The 25,273-nt window shown below is 42.8% G+C and overlaps 1 protein-coding gene across 1 annotated transcript in view; it reads left to right on the top strand.

The window, feature by feature from the left end:
• Positions 1 to 12,442: 12,442 nt before the first annotated feature.
• spock2 (SPARC (osteonectin), cwcv and kazal like domains proteoglycan 2) overlaps positions 12,443 to 25,273 on the top strand; it is a 32,677-nt gene continuing 19,846 nt past the window's right edge. Inside the window, exon 1 of the mRNA XM_088385963.1 lies at positions 12,443 to 12,584. The gene's annotated coding sequence lies outside the window, so the exon portion shown is untranslated. The remainder of the gene's footprint in view (positions 12,585 to 25,273) is intronic.

Genomic DNA, 25,273 nt, shown 5'->3' with positions numbered 1-25,273 from the left:
AAGACGCGGGGATAATTGGCTTTCTCTGCCTCAACACTTCGACCCACTTTGCCGGCAATATGTTCAAAATGTGGTACGCGCGCACGCACGCACTTTAATGTGTGTGCTAGTCCTCCATGCGTCTTCATGACAGATGATCGGGTTGTTCATCCAGACACTAAGTAGTTAACCCCTTAAATGTGCTCATTTGTCCCTAACGACGCACATCACAAACACAACTGTAAAAATATTGCCACTACACTGTGACTAGGGAAAACAACGAAATGACGCACGCCAGTATTGCATCTCTTCTATTTAGTCCACCACAAAAACAACAGTTGTGTGCGAGCGTCGCTAAATAAGTCCTGCAGAGGAAGAAGAGAAGGATAAGTGGAGGAAGAGGAGGATAAAAGGAGGATGAGCAGGGGAAAGTGACAGCAGGAGGGTGTACAAGTCATGCAGGAAGTGAAATCCGATGTGGAGTCTTGTTATGAACAGTCAAGAGTTCAACCAACCGTTCACAGTTCAGCGACTGACCTCTGCTCCTTAACGTGCGTGTGCGCAAGCGTATGTGTGTGTGTGAAATTTACAATGAGTTTTTTGCGCGTGTGTAAATGGTGTAGCTGTCTGAAACGCGGTGTGTGTGAACGAAAGGCGCTCAAAGTGACCTTCTTCCCTTTTAAGCACACGCACACACACTCACATGCAATAAGTGAGCTGATGAATTCATTTGCGTGTGTGAATCATGGTGACCTAAATCTCCGGCTGGAGTAGGATTTTGACCAAAAAGCCACAAAACATCCATTGAAATGTGCAGTTTGACGCTTATATGCCAAACATCTTGATTTTAAAGTCCTTTTTAGTCAAAATATGTTTTGAATAGAACTAGTGGACCCAGAATTTGCCCTGAAATGTTTTTAAATGTAAACATTCAATATATGTTGAACCTATCATACAAAAACACACACATTTATATATTCTTAAATATTCCTTCTTTAATCAGTCAGTCGGTTGGTCGCTCCCTTGGTTGGTTATTTATTTAGCCAGCTAACCTACTGGCTACTTAAGTTTATGTTAGTTAATTTTGCATTTTGGTTTGATGTAAACAAAAACTCCATTCATTCAGGCTTAAGAACATAACCAGACGTGCTAATAATTATGGTGAGAAGCGTATACTATTTTATTTTTCACATTGCAAATAATGGAAATGTTTAGTCAATTTAAAATGTCCCATTTGAAAGTATTTAATCCCTTTTTGCAAAGGAAGTTGGCAATCACTTTAGTCTGTCAGTTTTCAAAATAAAAAGGCCAGTAGTCTCTGATTTTAGCGTACAAATAACGATTTGTCTTTTCTGCTTCAGCGCGACACAATCGGACTGGACGTAAACGCAACGATGGCCGACACAAGCGTTTTGCGATGGCTTGCGCGCTTGCGTTTAGATCGACACCGGCCACGATGTATTTTTAGCGCTGGCGGCCAGTCATCAATAACAGCAGACGTTTTTAAATCAGCCTTCACCCATCTATCAGGCTCGCGTGCTGCCCGGGGCTCGATCCCGTGCTCGGGCTCATTCGTCTTGCCGCGTTTTTGAGTGCTGACAGCCTGCCAGGGCCTGGTTCAAATCACACATGAAGACACGCACACACAAATACACTCAACGTGAGAGCTTTTAGGGGACATGAGCGGCCTTAAAACTTGTTTTTGTCCCCACTCTTGGAGTTTGCTTGAGCAAGTTGGTCAGCCCGTCGTTCTTCAGACGGTCACGATGTCAGTCACTTTATTATTCAGTGTGATAGTCGCTTAGCCAATTACGTGAAAAAGAATATCAACATGTCTTCCTTTCTTTTCGAATAAAAGCGAAAATAAACTTTGACGCACAGAAGCCAAGACAGTTTTTTCCTCAAATTTAATCATATACTTTTTGCACTTATCAAAAACCTCGTGCCATTGTTCCTCATCAGCATGTTGCCATTCAAATCAAGCACATAGCAAATAATGAGGCAACCTTTAAGAAACCCGAAGACAGCGCCGGCCTGACTTCAATCGCCCGTCGTCTAACCTGCGGCGATGCCTTTCAACTTCCTCCTGAGGTGAAGTCATACACGATCCGCCCCGCAGCCATCCGCCTGCTTTTAATTGGGTCTCGGCGTGGCTCGGGAGAGTGACACTTCAACCGTGTTCAATTTCATTTCACTTGACGCAAAGCCATCTGCTTTAACATTTGGATGGAAGTTGTATACATTAGCTATCAGTGACTGATATTGCAAGATATGATATTGATCCATTACCAAGTAAATAGAGGACCAGTATCATAAAGAAAAAAAAATATATATATATATATATAATTGCATAACATGAATTCATTTTGCTGACCATTGCGTCTTTGTGATTTATAGTCATTTCAGAAAAATGACTTAATTGTAGAAATTATATATTGCACTCCTGTGTAATCAAATTAAATTTAATTTCTGTTTATTCCCATAGAGGTGTTTATGCAGAGCATTTTTATTTGATTTGGGCTTCCAATCCAATTCTAATCAGAAGACAAGGCTTCTCGTGACTTATTTCGACTTACCGACCAGGTGACAAGCTTTTAGACTCCAAACACAAAGTATTTTTTGTCCCTTTGGGGAAACCGTACCTTCCATTGTATCCAGCCATCAATTAGCCGTGTCACTCCCTATTATCACTCGCGCATCATCGAAATGTGACCTCAAAAATGACATTTTGGAACACAGGAGACATCATAGAAGAATAATTTTCTATTAAGTCTAACAAGTACCCTGATTACTAAAGACCTTTGCGTGACGATGAAAATAACATACAATTAAACCATTGAAATGACATGGAGGGAAAAAAAAAACACGAGAAAATTCTGCAATTGGCAGCCAGCCTGAGTACAACAGAAAAATTGTCGCACAGTTTGACTTTTGCAACTCTTTCATGGTTGGCAATGAGCACGCTGTGACCTTGTTAAAGTGCGCAAAGTAATTACTCTCTTGGAGACGAGCTCCATCCCTGCGAGGTCGGCTTTATATATAAAAACTCCCAAGGCGTCGGAGGAGCTTCCGAGGGAGGAGAAACATCAGAAATATCAGTGCTTGGCTTATTGCACTTTACTAAAGTGACTTCATTAGTGTCTTTTTCCAACTCACTTTTGTTGATTCCTTGGGCTCGACCGTATCTCATTCTTCGTTTCGATTCTTTACTCGGATTAAAACGTGACAATGACCTAACAAAACGGACGACGACATGCTGCTTCGCTGAGTCTAAAGACGTGGATGGTTTCAAAGTGAGGTGACAGCTGGACTTCTGGGTGGAAATGTGCTTTTAATATTCCACATGTTAAAATATGACTTTCCCCTCGACTGAATGACTTTCCAGTTGTTTCCCTTCCTGGTGACAAAGAGCTGTTTGAGACGGCGGGTGAGATGGAGACACTCCATCACGCTCCACCTCATAACCCTCATCACTGACTGACACTTTGATTAATTAAAAAGCACACCAGTTCCATATGGCTTGCCACGCCGCTAAGAAGCTTCTTGTTGGAGAGGAGAGGCTGAACAAACACTTGAACTGAGACTAGAGAGCATTAGAGAAATTATCCGTCACGGTTTGATAAAAGAAGACCAAAGAGTCTTTGATGATTGCTGGCTGTGTGAGGCTTTGAGGCAAAATAAGAAATCAACATGCATGCTATCAAGTGGCAGTCAAATATCTTTTAGTGGGATGTCAAGAAGCAGTGGAAAGATCAATAATCAAAGTGGGACGACGGCGTCGTCAATGCCAGGTCAGATGACCAAATCAAATCGAGTGTTGCTGTTCAACTACGGATTTTGATCAAATGGACAAACATGAGGACAGAAAAGCAATCTGGGATTTTGGGTGCAGTTTCTATTGAACTATTTTAAGAATATTGAAGATTTCAGAATGGAGCAAGTTTGAAAAGTGGTCGGGTACCAAAGTAGAGTAGGAAAAAGTGGAAAAGAAGTGACAGGTGGTTCAACAGGTGTTGAAAGGCGTTGCACTTTTTAGGCCATCGCACACAGCTGACGCCTTCACGGGAGACAGCAGACGGACGGACAGGTCGCAACCTCTGCAAGTTTTTCCATTCTGACCTTGCTCACTTCTGGACTGTAATTAATTAAACTGCAGGGTCCCTGACTCTGGACTTGGCCTCCTTCGTGTGTGTGCGTGCGTGTGTAAGCATTTCCTCTTGCTATGTGTGAAAGTAAAAAAAAATACGCTTGGCTGAGTGTTGCATCAGACTGAGTGATGTTCAAGGATGTCGGATTGCAGCGTGGCGTCATGTATCTCCACACACGTTACTCACGCACATACTTGGTCAGCAGCCAGCAGGAGGTTAAAGTCCTAATAGCAGCCATTCCGCTGGTGAAACTTCTTTCCATATGTTACGTGTTTGGCGTTTTTCATCCTGTTAGAAGAGCTGAGAGCGCACACACACAGACGTTCACAACTGCATTACGGAGGAAATCATTTTTACAGATGATGGCGGGAACTATAAAAGAGGGCAGGGTGATATCATTCGTATGGAATCATATCTTGATCCTCGCCAGATTACAGCCAAGGAAAAAGCGAAGAAGAAACTGATTAATGGGACAAATGTGGGTTGTTGTTTTTTTCGACTGTATATTTTACAGTTGATGGACGACAGGTCAACAGACATGGACAATTTTCAATGGATGGAAAGGTCGACAGATAGATGGACAGACTGAGATGGATGGATGAATAGACAAATGGACAGTTGACTGTAAGGACAGAATATTTGCAAGATGGAGGGACGGCTGGACAAAAGATAGATGGGCAGAGAAATGAATTGATAGATGGATCGAGGGATGATGAAAGGATGGAGAGCGGTATCAAATAACAAAAGGAATAGCGAATGAGATATCAAAACGATTGTCAGGTGGCAGGCAAACCTGGAGAGATTTTCAAAAGCCATCTTGACGTGTCATCAAGGGTTAGTGACGTCATCGCGATTGCTGTTCACTCACGTTCAAGCCCTTCATGATGCAATCGGAGGCAAATCGTACACCGCTTGTGTCGTCTTAGCTTCTTTTCCTCAGCAGCAAGTATGCACACTTAGGACACAAATGCAGGCAAACATGAATTATATTGATAATTGATTGATGACCAGATTTGGGCAGATGGATGTCAATGGATGGACAAATGAGTTCCATAGATGGAAGTAATACAATCACCTGTGGTGTTCCACAAGGTTCACTATTGAACCCCTTGTTATTTTCCAATTGTGTTGGATATGGACACTCTTGGTGGGCTTCTACTAATTCTCCTTCGCGCGTCATAAAGTGCAAAGTGCAATTGCCACTTTTCCTGGCAGAGGTCTCAAAACAAAGTCTTGGTTTTAACAGGCACCCCTCAGGTCACAAGTTCACAGACTGCACATTTCTTTATAAAAGCTGTTGGGAGTGGAGGCAAAGACAAACAGACGAGAATGCTATATAAGAGCCTCGGGCCTTTAATCAAAGAACACCTTGAACGTGTCCATCCTCCTTCCTGCACTCTGTTTATTTCCTGTGTCGCTTAAAGGGAGTTCAGTGGTGCGAAAGACAAACAGGAATGCTCACAATTCCCTCTAGAGATGTGTGTGTGTGTTTGCTTATACGTGTGCATTTGTATGTGTTTACTCTGTAAGGTCACATACTGTGAATACTTCTTTTGCTGGGTCAGTACTTGTTCAGTGTTTTCTTTTTTACCCTGTGCCAGTGTACGACATCGATAAGTGTGTGTGTGCGTGCACACAAGAGAGGGAGGGGGGGGGTCAAATCGAAGCTGACAGATGGGGGCTGTGGCAAGGTCACAAAGCGTATGCAGCTGGGACTTGACGGCTGGATGGACGGATGGACGGACGAACAGACAGAGTGCAGTATGGATTGTTTGAAGGATGGAGAGACTGACCCTTTGAAAGGTCAGCGAGTGACTGCTGGTTTGACGGACGGACAGATAACTATTTGGATGTGTGGATACACCGACAGATTTGTGGAGTGATTGGCAGATGGAAAAACAAATAACAATCGTCTGATGGGCATGTAGACAAATTTTGACTGTTTATGTCGGATGGACAGATGGATAAACGAATGGACAAATATGAGAACAGTGGCCAAGGAGATGCTGTATTTGTAAGGATGGGTGGGTGGATCGGAAGATGGACTGATGGATGAATAGAAAGTCAAGTAAATGAATGGCTAGACAAACGTAAGAAAACTAGTACGGTGGGAAGTGCAGGCATGACATCACAAAGAAGGACAGCATTTAGGACAAAGAGAAACACATCAACAACATGGTGTCACCTTTAAGTCACTTAAGTCACTGACACTCAGCAGAAACCATTCACATGAGCATCTTGTACAAGACAATAACAACAAGCATCTGTCCTTCGGTCTACTTTATCTCTTAAGACAAGGAGAGAGGGATTGACCCTGGGTGTGTGCGTGTGCGCGCGTGTGTGCGCTGCCTCCCGCAGGCTGTATCCATCTCCTCTACAGAGAAAAGCCTTGTCAGCATGATTTATTTGTGTTTTTGTCACTCGTGAGTGGAACTGAGATGTGCAGCATATGTGTGTGTATGTTTTTCACATTGCAAATGACATTCCGGAAATGTTTGGGTTGTCGTCTCGTCCGTGCAACTTAATCAGCGGCAACTAACGTCGGTCACGTGACGGCTGGCGTCTGCGGTGACGTGGCGGTTTTAATATACACCGTCTAATAACGCCGCACTGCGGATTGCGCCCACGTCGGCTTGATTGGTGCCCTTTTGGACAGAAACAGCAAACAAGAGCGTTAATTGCTCCCAAGACGGCGACCTTTAGTTGGCGGAGCGCTCGTCACGTCCTTCGGTGATGAATGACGCCGTTTAATTGCGTTATGTCTGAATAGAGTTGAGGCCAGTATGGCGATGGCATTTATCTGCCATTCATCTCTCACCACGATTCTCCAAAGTACGGCATACCTTGAGTGTCGACATAAATTTGCCGAAGCAGCTTTTCAACCCCTTCAACCTTTTTTCTCGATTTGTTCCACGCCAGTGCATATTAAATAGTATTCTATTCAAGCTAGCTGGGCTAAGCTCCCTCTCTGTGCATGGTAATGTTGTTTTCCAAACACACGAGAGCAGAAAAAGATGTGACACACATTCAAATGTAATGTGCTCTTTACTGTCGCTGCGGGAACAATAAACTCGACTGCCGACTGCCAGTACAGCAGAAACGTCAGCAAAGCAAAAGTAAAGTCAACAAACTTCATCCTCGCTTCTGTCAAAACACAACATGAAAATATATTGATAAACTGCAGCTGTATTGTTTATACCGAGGAATCTGCCTGGGGTTATCACAAAGGCGCCAGTCTCTGCGCCGTTTGCATATTGATGGCCGGCCAGGCGAGAGAAAAGCAGGAAATGGAGAAGCCAGGCATTTGGAGCTCAAAGTAAAGAATAAAGACACCTCAGCCGTGATTCCTGAGGAATGTCAAACTGACGTGTCACTCTTAACACACATTTGGTTCCTGAAGAAAAACGGTTGTAATGAATACATTTCAAGCTATAAAAGCGAGCACCCAGATGATTTTCAATTACCACTCTATGTTGAAGCATCTTTTTTCGGCACTCCAAGCATGGCTTTCACCTTGGAGCCCACACGTTGTTTACTGTTAATCGCTAACGTCTGACCCACTTTAATGGCTCTATTTGAGTCAGTCAGTCATCCTGCGAATAACAGCACTTTCATTTCTTCACATGTCTAAAAGAGAAAGAAAACAAAAAAGAAACATTGCCTATTTTATCCTCTGACAGACTTTTTGGTTTGCTTTTAAGCAAAGTGAGGGTCTCAAGTTAGCTGTGCACAAAGAGATCAGATGCACAAAGACACTCGCACACCACTCATCAGACAAACGGTTTTGTTTTCATTTTTAGTTTATTGTTTGCAGGGAAACACAAATCATATACAGTACAGTCAGTCATTAATAATTACTTTACTTGCTGTTGGCGTCTTTCGCCATCCTAGCAAAAGACACAAAGTACAAAAACAGCCAGTTTAGCTTATTTCTCGCGATTTGCTACGACTCAATGGATTTAAAATCGGTCCAAAAGAAGTTTTGCTGTTGGCCAATGTGCGTGAAGTACGGCGGGGGCATTTGAACTAGAAAAAAAAAGCCAACACGCTAATGTGCTTCCAAAAAAGTACATATGAGGCTTGGTAAAGTGCTTTGGACAACATATGGTGTAAAAAAAAAAAAAAAAAAAAGCATTATATAAACATACTCAATTAACTATTATGATCAAGTTAGATTTATGGACTTGCTGTTTAAATGACTAGCAAAGATAGATTTTGGCTGCAAGTCTGAGCTCGAGATTCCACACACGGTAAATGAATAAACAGGTGGAAAAGCGCTATCCAAGTTTACAATTGCAAACACACACCAACATACACCAATAAAGACGGCAGCTGGCTGCAAGTAGAACAGGTCGTGACATTTGCGGGAAAATCTAGACAAAAACAGTGGCTGTGGACTAAGTGTGTGTGTACGTGGCATTCCGCCTGGTGACACTAAAAGCTGTTTTCACCAGAGTGGTGACGTTGTGTCGGCCACAGGTCAATACCATGCGACTTCTCCCGGTCGTTTATGGGACACAAAAAGCTCGGAATGGAAGCAGTTGTTCTAATAAAGCTTTTTGACAGCTGGTTGTTGTACTTGTCGAGAATTAAAGTTTAAAATGCGACTTTCAACTGTCGGATCACAAAACTTTGAAGGTTATTTCACTTGGAGCTCCGGTTTTGGAGAAAAGTGTGTCTAGCCATTGGGGGCGTTAGACAATTGTTTACTGTGTATGCATACGATTCTTCAATTGCCCCTGACCACATGACCAAGTTCACTGGAGCTCCAGATACGTTGCACGTGTTTGTATCCGTGTGTGTGTTTCGACAGCCTAAATACACACACAAAACACCGGAATGAAAGACAAGCTGGGTTGTCAGAGCGTTTTCCTATCTGGTTTGACGTCTGGAATGACAACTCTTAGTCTGCTGGCAGTTTGAGATCTGCGTTGGTGTAGGTGTCTCAGCGTTTTTGAATCATAGATGGCGAACATATCCCAAAGCTAAATAAAAACAGACAGCTGGACGGTGAGAGGCGAGCACCGGTTCCGAGCCCGCATCACGCATACTGCCGACTTGGCGCCGCTCCAGTCTGTCACTTCTCGTCTTTTTGACACGCACAAAAACACACTACATAAGAGAAACACACGGCGAAGCTGTTAAGCGGTGATGTTCCTGGAAGTGGATGTTGGCCCCCGCAGCATCCTGGCGACTCCCTTGACTGACTGATTTTTCATTTGATTTTGCAGATGCCAATTTGGCCACTTTTGTCTGTCTGGGCTGGTTTTGGATTTCTATTTCTATTTAACCTCTCTGGCTAGGCGTCACTCGTGCACATCATTTCTCGATAATTACTTTTTCAAAAAGCAAATCAGGGGCGTGTCTTAGTTCTGAGTAATGACTCCACAGCGTGCCGTCAGTCCCAGGAGAAAAAGGTGACAGTTTAAAAAAAAAAAGAAAAAGTTTTTAAAGAAAAGTCCAGATTAATTAACAATGTTTTGGGGTTCAGCTAAGCAAAGCTAATGGAAATGATTTTTTTCTCCCCTCCTTCACCCCATTTGTCTCTCTGCCTTGTCTTCCATTAGAAATGTATTGGGGTGACTTGGAGCATGAAATTAAAATATTAGTGGGTGACATCAGTGAATATTTCCAATTCTCTGGAATGAAATAATAATGAAATAATATTTTAGGTTGGAACAAAAAGGTCATAAAGAGAATTTGCTAACAAAACAGTTACCTTCGGGGGTGAACATTCATCTTTCAAAAATGAAAACATGTTTGTGCAATGAATCTAAGCAACAGAAAGTGTCAATTAATTAGCCAGTCCCTCAATAATCATGTCAACTAGGTTGAAGTTTCCACCACATCTATTTTTAAATCAAATTACATGTTGAAATGTAAATTACAGTCAGTGTTACATCTCCCCTTCCAAGCCATTAACCTCGCATAACATTTATATTTTGCAACATTTGGAAAAGTCCAGCTGCGTGATGCATTTTCTTCTCAAGATGTTCTCTTTGCCCTTCTTGGGCATGGCGTCGGCTGGTAATCGCATTCCAACGTTATCTGGCGGCCAATTAGAGGACGCCAATAAGGTTGTCCTCGGCGGTGGAGAGGTCACCCTGGCAACTATCACCACGACGCACCTGATGGGAATCGCTGCTACCTCCTCCGCTGGCCTTCATTAGGGCTATCACTCGTTCCGTCCAGACGTCTTCCTCCTCGTTATCGAAGCGTGTCCTCCGGTGACCTCTCTGTCCTTCTTCGTCGTGAGGAAATGAAGGAAACAAATTGAAACGTAGGGTAGCCACTTCAGAAAAAAATGGCAGACTTCCTGTGTCTTCTCAGTTTGGCTGTTTCAATGATAATTCATAATTCTATACAAATATATTCCACTTTTATGGCCAAATATTTGAATTTCCGTGAAAAATAATTTCCAGAATCACGCGCAAACTGCTAGTCAAGGGAAGCAAATCGTTTTCCCAACAGGTCACTGTCAACTTTTCGACATTCTGTAGAGCTTTTTCTCGAGCTGCCTAATCGATTGCGGGCCAAAAACTCATAACGTGCTCCAGTGAAGCTACGACGCCGGGCCGAGCTCGGCTGTCCATTACGCCGCTAACTGGGCCAAGTCGAGTGCAGGTGCTTTAATCTTCAAATGGCCATTGATAAGTGCATTGATTGAGCATCTGAGGAGCAGAAATCAAACTTTGCAATATGTCGGCCTCATCTTGAAATGTGTCCCGTGGTTGGTTGCTCATGTAGCTTCTCATCATGATTAGTGTATCATATTTAACCTTAGCAATATATATTCTTTTCGACTAACTTTCATAAATAAATAGTGGAATATGGCGATACAATGAGTAATCGATTAATCGACGACCAATCGATTAATCGATTGTTTTTAGAATGATTTTTATTGATTGTCATAGTGCTCAGAATTTCAGTTCCTCAACAGTAAATATCTGATGTCTGTATGATTGAAAGTGGGCAAATTATCTTTGTGCTGAATCATTTGCTTTTTACTTTGGAAAACAATGATCAGCATTTTTGCGTATTTTCGGACACTTTATGGACCAAACCATAAATTATGTGTGAAGATTTTCCCAAGTTTTCAGCCAACACCGCAGGCGTGAATTCATCATCATCGAGCCGCCTCACGTCCGCACAGGGCGACCCGGCGATAGGATGAGTCAATTAATGTCCGATAATGATGTGCAGGGATAACATTGTTTCCCTAAGCGCCACCACTAGCTGGCAGAAATTACAGTGCGGCTCCTTGATGATTAAAAAAAAAGAAAGAAAAGAGCCCCAAGATGAATTTTAAGTGGAGGAATAATCTATTTTTTTGTTGAGCCTTCATGGTTCAGCGATAACATTTTAGACATTGAAAATGATTAGCATTACAACTGCAGAACGTGAGCGAAGCGACTGCAAGCAAACTAAAAGAAGACGCGACAGAGTCAATTTGAAATAACACCAACTTCATTTATGTAATCGAAGCGATAGAGCAAAAGAGAATGAAGAGGTATGGAAAATGAGATTAAACTCCCCCCCTGTCCCGCTGTTATTTTGAGTTTAATACGAGAGGCGACGTGAGGACTGACGAGCGATATATAGTAGATGGCGAGCATGTGAATGTGTCTTAGATTAGTCAGAGCGCTCTCACAAGGGGAACGAGGGACGAAAAATTGAGTTTATTTTAATCGCCAGAGGGAGGGAGGCATCAGCCTTAAAAGATAAACACAATTTAAAATACACCATCTCCCACCTTTTTCTTTTATTTTCCTAATATTCCATTTCACGTTCCAGAGAGTGAAATGAAAATGAAGCAATTTGAATGGCACGTGTTGTACATATTAATGTTGACCTGTTGTTCGAGCAAATACGAACGGAAAATGTCACTGTGTTAAATTAAATGTTAAGAGAATTTTGAAAACGCTGTTGATGGGCGAGCGGATAGAACACAAAAAGTGGCGCAACACATGAAGACACAAAATATAACAGTACTCGCAGGGATGCGTTCATTATCCTGCCAAAAAGGTCATATGACTTAAGCACAATTATTCATATTGTATTTAATTACAAACTATTTTCATCTGTTTACATCGGGCTTTAAAAACAACCTCACCAAGCCCCTCCCAAAAAAGAAAAACCTGACTTCAGCTTGTCTGGATTTTCACTTGAAAAGCGGATATATAAAAGAAAACAAGGCTTGGACTGAGCTTTTCGGCATTTCAAAGTTTGCCAAAGTGTCCCAACTTGTTGAACAATCCTTATTTATCTTGCTTTCTCTCATTTGACAGACAATCAAGTCGCCCTGGCAGACTTTTCCTGAGATGAGAGTTAGATGGATTTTAGCCGCCCGCGACTTTCTCACAAAATCAATGGGGAGCACAAAGTGGACTCCAAAGGACTCCATAAACATCTTTATCACCGCACTGCACTGGCAGCAGCTTTTCAACAAGACTAAAGGTAATTAGATTTTACAATAAAAGGTTTTCATCACTGCAACATACTGAAAACTCATTCACACATTTTTTTTTTTTTAATAATTGAATTAACAGTTTTTTATATTCAAATGTATTTAATCAACTTGTAAAATTTAAACTGAATTTATTTTACATTCTTTTTGCATTAATTTACATTTGAAATAAGTTATACAATTAGTGTATACAATTTTTAAATATACAGTTGGCGGCCTTTTTTTTTTTCATTTCCTTAAATATTCCAGAGACTTTCTTTTTCTTTCTTTTTTATGCATTTATTTGCGTGTTCACTTTTGATGCAGACCGCTAATTTAGCCTTAGCGGAGATCACTCTCATCTCAGGTTGATGATGTTGTTTATGATGTGAGCGCTCTGTGAAGAACCGTAAAAAAAAAAAAATGGAATTAATTAAGCACATGCATCCTGCTGTCAAGTAGCCAATATCTTTTCTTAATTGCTAGCATGAACTCAATTAAAGCTTAAGAAAAAGCTCAAATGTCAATGCCCCCCCCCCCCCCATAAATTCCCTCCACAGGCAACACACGAGCCAGGCAAGCACACACCAACACACAACACACACATATACGTAGATAGACTCTATTTGAAGCAGCAATCTCTCAGAGGCAATTGGCCCTATCATGCCGGCTTCGGCAGCCTACTCCGCCCGGTAACGGCTTTCCAGCCCGCCGATTGGCCGAGACGCCGGCCCGCTAACAATGACAGATTGTTTATTTACCGGTCTGAAGCGAAGCAAAATATAAATGTGAGCAAAAGGAGCAGCGAGGGATTGTGTCACTAGTTTCTATTTGTTTTCTTTCGGGGGCTCGGTTTCCACTTTAGTTCATTTGTTGGCCGATTTATTGACTTTTTCAACGTTAATATTTTCTCTGTGCACTTTTCGAGTGACATTTCAGGCTATTTGTTCATTTTGTAAGTCAAATGTGACCTTTGATGCTTGTATTTCAAAGAGGGACAAATAAGGCAACGTGTTTTTTTTTGTCTACAACTACGTATATACCACCCCTACTCAATAAGTCCCACGAAATCTTGTCACGCGTGATACCATACGTCGAGGGATTCAAGTTGAGGTTCTAAAGTTTGTGGGTTTCAGAATAGACTTTGAGTCTGGTTTTCTGAGTTAAGGTTGAAAACAAGTGTTAGGGGTTTAAATTAGGGTGTCAAGAGAATTCTACACACAGTCAATGACAGGCCACTTGTAGAAATGTTCTCCCCGTTTGCTAGGAGGAACATGAAAGCGCCGTCGCGTGTCTCCCAACTGGCAGCGTTGGCGACGCACACAGGCCCGTGGGTGGGATCCCATTGGCTGCTTTCACTATGACAGCTCAAAGCAATTACACGCACACAAACGTGCTCACACGCTCCCCGGGCACGCCGCTGAGGAGCGCTTCATTCTTCTGACAGCCTGCACGTGAAGGCCACTTGTCATCTCTCACCTGAGCAGCAGAGGCGGGCGGGCGGGCGGGCGGGGTGGGGGGCTTGTTTTGTCGACAGCCACCCTGCGAGGGAGCATTTGTTTCTCGTAAAGTACGGCAGTTGCGTAATTGGCTTGGGCGCACGCCGCTGTGAGGCGCTTATGCTTGACTGCAGCATGAAGGAGCCACTAAATGACCATAGGTGTCAAACTCAAGGCCCGGGGGCCAGATAAGGCCCGCCACATCGTTTTATGTGGCCTGCAAAGACAAATTTTGACTTATGTGCCAGCGTTGGGCAAAATTAGGATTTTGAGTCATGTTTTTCATCGGTTGGAAGGTTCCAAGACAAGATACAACATATCGATTGCTGGATTTGGAGATGTACCCATGAGGTCATCATTCCTGCCTTGGTGTGAGCCCAATAATAATAAGAAGGAAGAAGAAATGGCTCGGCGCTATTAAAGTGAAATATGGCCACGATGAGTGCGCAGGTACGACTGAGCCATCTTGTGATGTATTGAAGCAGGGATGGAAGGACCTCCTCTTCCTCCCTCCCGCAGCTCCATAACTGCAAGACGGCAGACCTCAGCCGGGTGGTGCTTGTCCCCAATCAGCAGTCAGCATGGGGGCGCTTGATTTATGAGCCGCTGCTGCCGACTGCACTTGCGTGTTTATTTATTTGTGTTGTTTGGTGCTCCTACCTCCAGCTTCTTCTGTGAGGAGTGGGCTGCTTGGTCATTGATTACTATTCATTTGTATTTATAAATAAGATTCGTTCTTTTAAATCCATTCAACTTACTTCTCACTGATCGTTACACTTGCATTCAAATGTTCACACAACATTTCTGCAGAGATTGCTCAATTTTTAGTTTTTCCAAATAAAAGCCAGACTATTTTTTTAGCATTCAAATAGCCTTACACGGTATTTGTTAATTTTTTTACAAAAGAAAAAGCCCTACGATACATGTTCATTTAAAAAAAAAAAAGCTTTACAATACATGGTCCTTATTTTATTTTTTTTACTCAAGAAAAAAAAAGCCTTATATACATAGTCTTTCTTTTTTTGCAAAAAAGAAAAAGCCCTACTACAATGCCAAATGTCCTCTGACTTCCTCTGTTGGTGAAATTCAATAATTTAGCAGCGCGGGTCAACATGCCATCATCTCTTCTGCCTGGCAATAAAATGGAGAGACTAAGGTCATGTGCAAACAAGCAAGAAGTGCCAAAGAAAAGTAGAGTGGATTCTCGCTTCAAACTAACATAGACTCAATACAGAGTTTACAGGTGTCTTTAAATCGAATCAATGTCGGGAAAATTTACAATTGAACCTTTTCACACTGTATATATCAATGAAAATATAGTTCTTAACTATGTCAGGCTCCATTGTGCTGTTTGCTTTACGTGGCAGTTATTTGAGTTCACTTACAGTGTGCTTGAGTTGTGTTAGTGAACACAAACACACACACACTATCTCGTTTTTATTACTAACATGGTTCAGCCTCCAGTTTGGCCCGTTCTGCCTCTCAGGAGGGCCGACTTCTCATATTCTTCTTGTGTGCCGTCATGTCCTTCTCTCCCTCGGCTTGCGCTTGACACGCTGACCTCTCGGCCGGCTAATCGCAGCGGTCATTCTGCCGCCATTTGTCAGCGGTGCGTAAGATCTGCGCTTATCTGTTGGCCTCCATCTTGCTTCTTGTGGCGGGCGGTGAATTTACCGCCTGGGACTTACCCGACTTAATCCACCGCTATCACGTCGCAATTATACAAAGCATCTGTGCCACGCAAAAAGATGAAATCACTGCAGACAATTGTGCTGTGTAAATCATCTGGAGCAATATTAGAATTTAGTTAGTAAATGAGTCAGTTTGTGTTTTGCCACTGGTGTCCTACCTGTACTGACACATCTGTCGGATTCCTTCCCGTCAACCTCTCATCTTCTCCCCGAAGTGCTGACGGAGGCAAAACTCACCAGCGATGCCTGAGGCGGGAGGACGAGACGGTTGGAGAAAGAAAAAATCGGATGAAGAGGGCCAGCGGGGGCAAAGCGTGATGCTGAAAGAGAAAAGCACATTTAGCCTCCTCTGCCGCAACGCTCACGTTAAATGACCACGTAGTAAATACATGCAAGAACGCGATTGATTTTAATTGATCTCATCCTAAAGCAATCGAATTGGACACCGAGTAAGTGTTTTGAGGTCACCATGTGTCATTGTTACCGTCTTTGATGTCCAGGCAGAAAGCGCACTTAGCCTCTTATTCTCACAGGTCTCCTAACTACTATTGATTTTGTCACCTTTCTAATCAGATCAGCTGAGTGAAAATCACGTATGGGCACTAGCCACATGCTGGCCCACTAGCTGAGCATTAGCGTTCATGCAAATCCACGTGAATCAGATTCAGCGACCAGTTCCATGTTGAAGAACAAGCGAATGTCATCTAATTCAAAACGGCAGATTTATTTGACATGAGCTTTTATGGCAAAAAAAATCAAATAATCCAGCCAACCACTGACAGGCTCTACCAATATCTACAATGGATGCCAAAAGTCTACACACCCCTGCTCAAATGCCAGGTTTTTGATTTATTCCCCCCCAAAAAAAATCTTCTGTGTGGTCTATTGGCGGTCTTAACATATTGAATTCCAAAACAGAAGAACCGATATGCCAAAAGAGACTCTCCAGTAACACTGCCAAAAACACATGGTCCTCGTCGAGTCTCCCTTCTTAACCAGCACGCCACTCATGAGGATATGATGGGATGTCGTAACCGCGGGAGATGACTTTTCCTCCTACGCTACAACCCGTTGCTAAGTATTGCCTCATTCTGGTTCTGAAGGAAAGTCAGCATTTTCGCTACTGTTGCTTTTTCTCTCGCTCCATGTGTCACTTATATGGAGAGTACTCCCCAAATGTGCGCAAAAGGAGCCCCGAGAAGGGCCGAGCGGAGAGGGAAGTCTGGCGTGTGATCAAAATGTCTGACAATGCTTTACTGTGGGGAGATTAGCATCAGTGAGGAAAGCAATGGCTTTGGGCACGGGGATCAAGTGAATCAATGGGAGAGAGGAGGAAAAGGACGGCCGAGCGAAGAAAGAAGCTAGAAGGTAGTTAAGAGTCAGACCAGAGGCTTTTCATCATGTGCGACGGCACCAAGGTGGCTGGGGGGGGGGGCCGGGGTGCTGGATGCTTGCATCAGTCTTACTTCATGAAGGCCAAACTGATGCTTGATACAAACTCGCATGTATTACCAGACATATATTTCCAGCTCGCTTTTCTACTCTTCCTCTATAAAAAATGAGTTCAAAGTTTACTACAGTATAAATAAAATTGTTTGACTAATAACATACACACAGAATGATACAATAAAAGAAGGATTTTGTAGGTGTGTGTAGGTGTGTTGTGTCGTCACCTTGGAAGCTGGTGAGAGGCCCCACACCCATCCTTCCCATCCCCAAACACACGCACACACACAGATGGTGCAAAGAACCAGAGCAGAGCAATCTGAAATGCAATCCCCATGGTCTTATAAGCACACTCGCGCACACATTTTCTCTCACTCGCACACACACACACACACATGCTCAGGTGGGTGAACCAGCGGTCCCTGATTTCTCATTACTGCAGATGGATAGATGGGTGCAAGCAGGGAGGATTGCAAGTGATGATGAGATAAAAAGGAAAGAAAGGTGGTGAAAGTACTCATACGCTGTACTTAAGTAGAAGCACGGATACTTGTGTAAAACTGGACTTTGGTCAAAGGAGAGATTGTGATTCATCTGCAGTCAACTCTGGGATGAGCTTATGTAAAATGTAAAAATACATATGTTTGCTAATTTATCAGAGGCAGTTGTGCAATGACTCCAATATGAGTTTGAAAATGATTGGTTAATTCTGGCCACGGGAAAATGCCTGTAAGAGGGTGTGTACACTTATGCAACATTGTCTCGGTTGATCCACTCAATATTATTTTATGTTGATGGGTTTATAGTAGAAAATGTTTGGGAAAATTTAGCTTGCCATATTTTTATAACACAAAAATAGAGTATTGAACAAGGGTGTGTAGACTTTTTCTCCCCACTTTACACAGTGATACTTACAAAATCTACTTAAGTGTACAAAAAAATCTCATTAGATCTCACAATGAAGCCTTTCAGCCAATCACAGAAAGAAAGACGTTCGATCCGAGAGGTTCAATCAGCCACGAAAAAAAAAACATTGATTATCAGTCATGGGATTGGCGCCGAGGGGTTTGCGTGTGGAAAACGTTCACAAACCACATCACGTCCACATTTTCTTCCCATTCTCCTGCTCATCCTCTCTTTGCTATCATGCTGCCTTGTTTATATTTTTTTTCTCTCTTATCTGCTGTCAGGCAGGAAAACAGCCATTTGGGGTCCTGCCGACACCAATTTCCACCACCACCATACGCACACACACACACGTACACTCCAATTTCCCCTGCTACACTGCACTGTCTAATATAGCTCTCAACATAATCTCACGTTATCCTCTCATCCCTCCTTCTCTATAACAGTAGTCCTTCCTTCCTTCCCTCTTTCCTTCCTTCCTTCCTTCCACTGTTGTGACCAAGTACAAATACATCAATTATTGTACTGAGGTATATTTTTTCAGGTATCTGTACTTAGGTGTTTATTATTCTGATAACTATTTGCTTTTAGTCACTGGCGGAGCTAGAGCGGGGGGGGGGGGGGGGGGGGGTCACGGGGGGCGTTGACTTGCCAGGCCAGATAATTGACTTTTTGGCATTTTCCAATTTTTTTTCCCCAGAATTTTTTTTTTTTTTACCACATTCTACCTGTCACCTGTGAGGAACATATGATGAATCTTTATCAGTGTTTTCTGAAGAATATTGGGAGTTTGAAGAAAAAAAAAAGGGGTTGGTGACCTCCATGGGATAGGTGACCTCCATGGGATAGGTGACCTCCATGGGATAGGTGACCTCCATGGGATATACTATCCTATCCATGAGCCCCACGAAAAAACATACTTTCCATACTGCTTGTATTTTAAGTATGTATCAGAAGTAAATTAGTACTTACGTGTACTATGTTATCTTTGGTTACTTCAAGACTAAATCGTCTTTGACTCGAAATCGTCTTGGCTGTTTAGAAAAAACACATTTCATACAGAATCGTCATTCATTTCCAGGAAAACACCTGTATTAGGTTCTTAGAAAACAAAATCATCTTTGATGTTTACAAAAACACGGAAATTGCTTTCACGCTGACTAAATCGCCTCGATGTTTACCAAAGATGAATAAATAAATTGGGTTATTTGACGACTAAATCAAAATGCTGTTATATTAATACTGTTGAAAAACCTCCCCAAATATTTTCTATTACGAATGGAGCGTTTTGGATGTGCGTTCCCGCAATAGTGCCACTCTACCTAAACGAGTGAGTTAAACGGTGGCACGGCCTTCTTAAGGTTGCCTCATTTTCATTCCTCTTGAGTGAAAGAAAGAGGTGAATGACCTGTTCGTCTTTTTTCTGTGCTCAACCACTCACATAGAAAAGACTGAACGGTGAATCAGTGCTTCAACACGTTGCTGCAGACATGGGCAGCACCAAAGCAGTGCACTGACGCCAAGAAAGGCCACAGGTCGAGTAGGAGTGTGAAAAGAAGCACTTGAGTTGAAGGGCGCAAAGTTTTTCAGTCCTCATCAGTCCTTTCAGTGCTCACTAGTTTAATTTCGACCAGTCTCACACAAAAGATGACTCATTTGTGGGGAGATTAAATGTTAAATGGTCGTACTTGTTTGATGTTGTCAATAGCTCGTTGATGCGATACTTCACTGCACCTGTTTCACTTATTAGCGACGGGAACCGTTAGATCCTCAAGACCTCATGCACCTGAAAAAAGTCATAATAATGCAAACTTGTTTAATTCGTACCCTCCTACCTAATTATATTTTTACAAAGTACATTATAGAATGCTTGTTTCCCTGATAAAAAAAAACATTTTTAAAAAGTGTAAGATTTTTGGGGGATAGGAACAGATTAATGGGATTTCCATTCATTTCAATGGAGAAAGATGCTTTGGAGCAATATGCATGGTCACAGAATAGATTAAAGCAGTGGGTCAAGGTTCCGCTGCATTAACTGATCACTCCTTGGACGGAAACAAAAGCTAGAAGTGACCCTTGCAAATAAAATGTGCCACAGATGCAGAGGTTGGCTGAAGGTGCCTGTCGTCAAACTCAAGCCAACAAGAGCATTTAGTGGCGGATGAGGACGGATCACTGGATGTAAGTGGGTCATGCAACCACTTTGACTGACAGGAGGAGGAGGAGATGGAGGAGGTGAAGAGGAGGGAGGGGGGGAGAAAAGGTGAAGTGACAGGATGAGGCTTTCAAGGCTTCGGTAGGGGGTGAAGGTTGACAGAGAAAACCTGCAGGGGCTGAAAAAGCGGCTTAAGATGGAAAGGTGACGGCAGCACTCGGGGTGGACAAGTGGGTGAGGGAGACAATAAATGACAGAAAGGGGCTAGGGGGGAAGGGAGGTGGAACCGAGCGCAGGTGGGAGGAGAAGAGGGATGGAGAATAGGTCACGGGAAAAGGTTGCGGGGAGGAAAATGGAAGCGGCGAGGGCAAAGCAAAGAGAGGGCTGAGATGTTTCAACTCCAGCTGCGACTGTTTGTGTGGGAGAGGGTGGGGTGAGACGGGGAGGCCTCCCAGGGCGACCACCCCGTCGTAGCGCTACCTGCTCCGAGGCCTCTCCCAGAGTGCAACCTTTCCGACGGGCCTCTTGTCAGTCAGCGCAGCTTCTTCCGCGTGACGCCACGAGGAACGCTGCACTTCCTTTGCGCTCGCTGACTGACACCCAGGATGACTTCTTCAGACACTGTGAAAGTTGTCAAGGACTCTGAAAACAAAGGGCAGGTCATCAGAAAGTGAATACGCTAACGACGTTAGCAGACTGTCGTTTGGCGTGTCACAATAAAAATGATTGCAATCGGAAAAACGGATTATTTTAAGAGTGCAACGAATCGAACTGATTCGTTACACTTTGAAATCGAGAAAAATCTTAATGGGCCTAAAAATGGCAACTTCTCCTTAGTCAGAACTTTATGGCCAGTGGTTGTACTCATGGAAAGGAATCATACTTATTATTAGCATACAAAAAGTGTAGGAAGACAATTATTCCTTAGTTAGTGTTATTAAGAACTAATGAAAACGCTCAAGTAAACAATTGTTCTTCCTTCCCTTTGAAATGAACTTGCCAGCGGAACGAAAATCCCCATCCCAACGCGGCATCGCACAGAACCGACGGGTTCGTCGCGGTTTGTTCTTGGTGGGCCTCAAAGCCAGAAAATGACCCGTGCCTAGACCTGAAGGATTATAAATAAAGCGTTGAAATGAAGAGCCACTCTGAGGACTCGCACCCGCGGCCAGATGCGCCGGGCCGAACTTTCACCCGCTGAACCGCCTTGCTCCCCTTTTTTAATAAAGTGCCCGTACAGCACTGCAGGTACCAGAGGCCCGCAGGTAAACAGCTAATGAAATCCCTTTCTCCCACTCCGACTAAATCATCTAAATAGCAAGCAGCACCTCAGGCTCCCAGGCAGACAGATGGCAAGGAACTAGTCAGAGTCATCGAGGAGGCGGGCGGGGGGGTGCAAGCAGTCGGGGACAGTGAGGGGATTCAGCATGAGAATAATGTCGGCTAAGCGCACCAGGAGTTCCAGGTTTAACTCGAGAGATTATCGCCGTACCTTAACTGTTAATTACATTGAATTCACGTAATTCCGAAATAACCTCAATAGGAATCAGTTCGACTTGGATAGAAAATGAATGGACCACAAACATTCCCCTGAGGATCACCTCTAAAAAAACTGTCTGAATAATTTTTGATACTTTGGATGGAACCTGCTGGTTTTTTTTGTTTTGTTTAGCCATCATTTCATGGAAGTGAAAATGAATGGACATCAAGCATTTCCCAGAAGAACTCCACAAAAAAGTCTGACTACTTTTTTATCCTTTGGATGGATGCCGAAGACATATTTTTTTGCCACCCATCCAGGAGGTGAAGAAAATGACATTTTGTTCAAATGAAAGAGAAAATGAATGGACCTCAAACAGTTCCCTGAGGAACTCCTCACTTGAAAGATGGTTACTTTTATGTTAGCTGCTGGAACCTTCATGTGGACTAGTTCATCCAAGGACGCTTTTATGAGACATGGTCATGCTGGGACATTTCACAAACTGTTCCCACAATGATTAAAACACAATTTTCTAAAATGGCCTGGTAAAATACCATTAAAGAACACTCGAGCCTAAATCCTGACAAATTGATTCAATAGGTTCTATGCTTTCCAAAAACACACTTGTGCGTTGTATGGAGGCCTTAGTCTCTTTATTGCTACTTATTCTGATTAGAAGCTATAAAAGGTTTCGCTTTATCCGCCTTTGCGAATTTCAATCAAGCTGAGAGGTGAACCTTTAAGTTGTCAAACAATTGATGGGGGATAAAAAAATGAAGCCACACCTGCCACTTAGAGACCACTTACCGACTCATAATCCTTTTTCTTTACTGACTCAGAATCAGAGCCATTCTGGAGGTGGCTGAAATATGCCGTGTGACACGTTGGCCAAGATTTGTATTTAATCTGCCCGATTATGATTGAGCGAACAATTCAAATGCACAATAATGATGATGATAATAATTTGAGCTAAACTGAAATATGCTCCCTTCTGGTTGACTATACTCACTTGACGACCCGATGAGCAGCCCTCTACTAGTTGAAACTATCCAAGGCAGTCGAGGTGGCAAACGAATGGGGCTGAATTGAATTGTGCATCCCGCTGGTTGAAAAAAGGCCCTCACACCAAGACATACTGTATGAGCAGAAATAGAGCAAGAAAAAAAAATGGACAAAAGTAATAACACTAACTTGGAGGAAAAGTCCATCATCAGCGTCCCTGTAAAATGTGCCTGTGGCGCTGGAGTCGTAAGCCCGCGTGAGAGCTGCCCTGCGGCACGGCAGACACTAATGTGCCGGCCACCTCCCTTCAGCCAAACATTTCCACAAACTCGGCTGCACCAGCTGAAGCTTTTATCCGCTACTGGGCAGGAGCGGCCACTGAGGACCACCACACTAGTTTTACGATATCTTCTCTACTGACAGCAAATATGCCAGCTCAGCAACCTTTTTTTAACACATCTGTAAAGTACAATTTTCAGGTTGAGGTCAAGGTGCCACTGTATGACTGATTTATCGACTCGTCGCGTTCACACCTTGCTTGTCTCTTATGCCGACTTTCGTGCACGCTGTGATCCCAAGATTAAAATTTCAACATCCTGTTCACTCATACTGTTAAGCGGAGAACCGTTTCACACAACGTAGACACAGGATAGAGAGGTCTTGTATTATAAACAATGAATTTCAGGAAGAGAACTAACACGGTATTGCAAGTCAAGTCAAGTTTATTTGTATAGCCCTAAATCAGAAACAGTCTCAAAGGGCTTCACATAGCCAAAATTGACAATTATTCTCAAAGCATCCCCTGATCTTAAGCTCCCAGCTATTGCAAAAGATGAATGTATTTTTTTTACAATGTAGTGTTATTTTTCTTCATCAAAAATATAACCAAAAAAAAAGCTTTTCTGAAGGGCCGAATAGTTTAATAGCATATCAATTAACTTCAATGTGGGGATTAATTTGCTCAGTTATGGAATACAATTAATTCCTTGTCACTTCCTTGAAACCAATTAAAACACTACTTTCCTATTTAGACTGTTTTGGTGGCATCTTAAGGTGTTTAGGAAAAAACAGAAATTGATTAGTTTTTAAAAAAAAAAGTAAATGTGTGCAAAAACATGGGGGATTCCTGCAATGAAGTGGTATAGCCTTGCAGACAAAACAACTGCTGCAAAGCAATGACATCACTTTCTGTGTCCCCGACTGCATTTATCCACCACCCTCATTCATCCTCTCCTTGGCTTGGCTTATCTCCTCCCTCCTCCTCTCTTGTGAAACTTTGCCTCATCTCCTCGCAGTGGGGCAACTATTGGCTAATGGAGTGCGGCAGAATTAATTGTGTCTCCGGCTGCCACTGCTGCTTAGTTAGTCCGACTGCAGCTGAAGGAAGCCAAGACTGCGCCCCTCTGTCGGGCCGGATGTCCAAACTGTCGGCGTCCCTGACGTCCCCAAGCGTCTCTGCACTTTTGATAAGATTCCTGTTGCACGCCCCACTAGTTTGCACCAAGGGCGAAGTGCGTCATATGTCCTTAAAACAAGTTGAAATGTGTGTGTGCATACCATCATGGTCGAGCTCTGACCATTTCGAGCCTTTAAATTCCATATTTAGTGCAACACTACACAATAATATTTAAGAATTGCAAAATGGGACTAAAATGGGGTGGTTTCATGCAAAGTCAATTGTTGATTGAAGAAAAATGGGGTAGAAAAACATGGAAGAAAGACGCTGAGCAAATAAAGAAGTTTAAGAATGTAAATTCGGAGGTATTGTTAAATGGCTTGAGGTGGAATTAGCCCGCAAAGCACTTGAGGAGGAAGGAAGATGTAGGTCAGGAATGAGAAAATAACATTGTTTGCGGGGTAGGTTTTGCGATGGGGTCATTGTGCCCTCTAGTGGTTGTGAAGAGCGGTGCGACTGCTGCTTTGGATTTTACACACTTGAGTGGGATCTGATGATACGTCATACGAAATACGTCATTGTCATTTTGGAGACTTGGGTTGAATTGATTTTAATAGAACAAAATTAAGTTGTATTTCTTTGTTGTGAAATACATGAATGGCTGTTTTCAGACCAGCTAAACTGAAATTATTGTGTTGAATTGCCCAATTTAAAACCAGATTTTTTTATTTAGTTTTTTCCTTGAAATTTCACCTTTATTTTTGAGCGTGTATGCAGATTTTAATCAACAATAGACCTCAGAAAAGGGTACTCACAAGGAAGACTCTTCAAATATTCTGGAATCCTTTACAATGTAAATGCCGTCAAATAAGCATATTTAGGTCAATGGAAGGTCTTTTTTTCCTCCTCGGTTTTAAGACTACCGTTCTATTTTTACAATAACTGTGAAGCTAATCACAAAGTGAAGACAGAGACGAGACGAGGCGGGAGGATGTTTGGGTTTGATGTCAGACAGAGAGCCACCGGCAAGAGAGTCGGAATGGGATGGATGTGAAGGAGACGGATTTCACACGAGAAGAACGCCAAATGATCAAAGGATACTGCAAAACTCCAGTCACAAGAAAG

This window comes from Syngnathus floridae, chromosome 9, assembly GCF_059516105.1.
Source record: "Syngnathus floridae isolate MCC-2025c chromosome 9, RoL_Sflo_1.0, whole genome shotgun sequence".
In the NCBI taxonomy this organism is placed as follows: domain Eukaryota; kingdom Metazoa; phylum Chordata; class Actinopteri; order Syngnathiformes; family Syngnathidae; genus Syngnathus; species Syngnathus floridae.
This window is presented reverse-complemented; position numbering and strand designations above follow the sequence as displayed.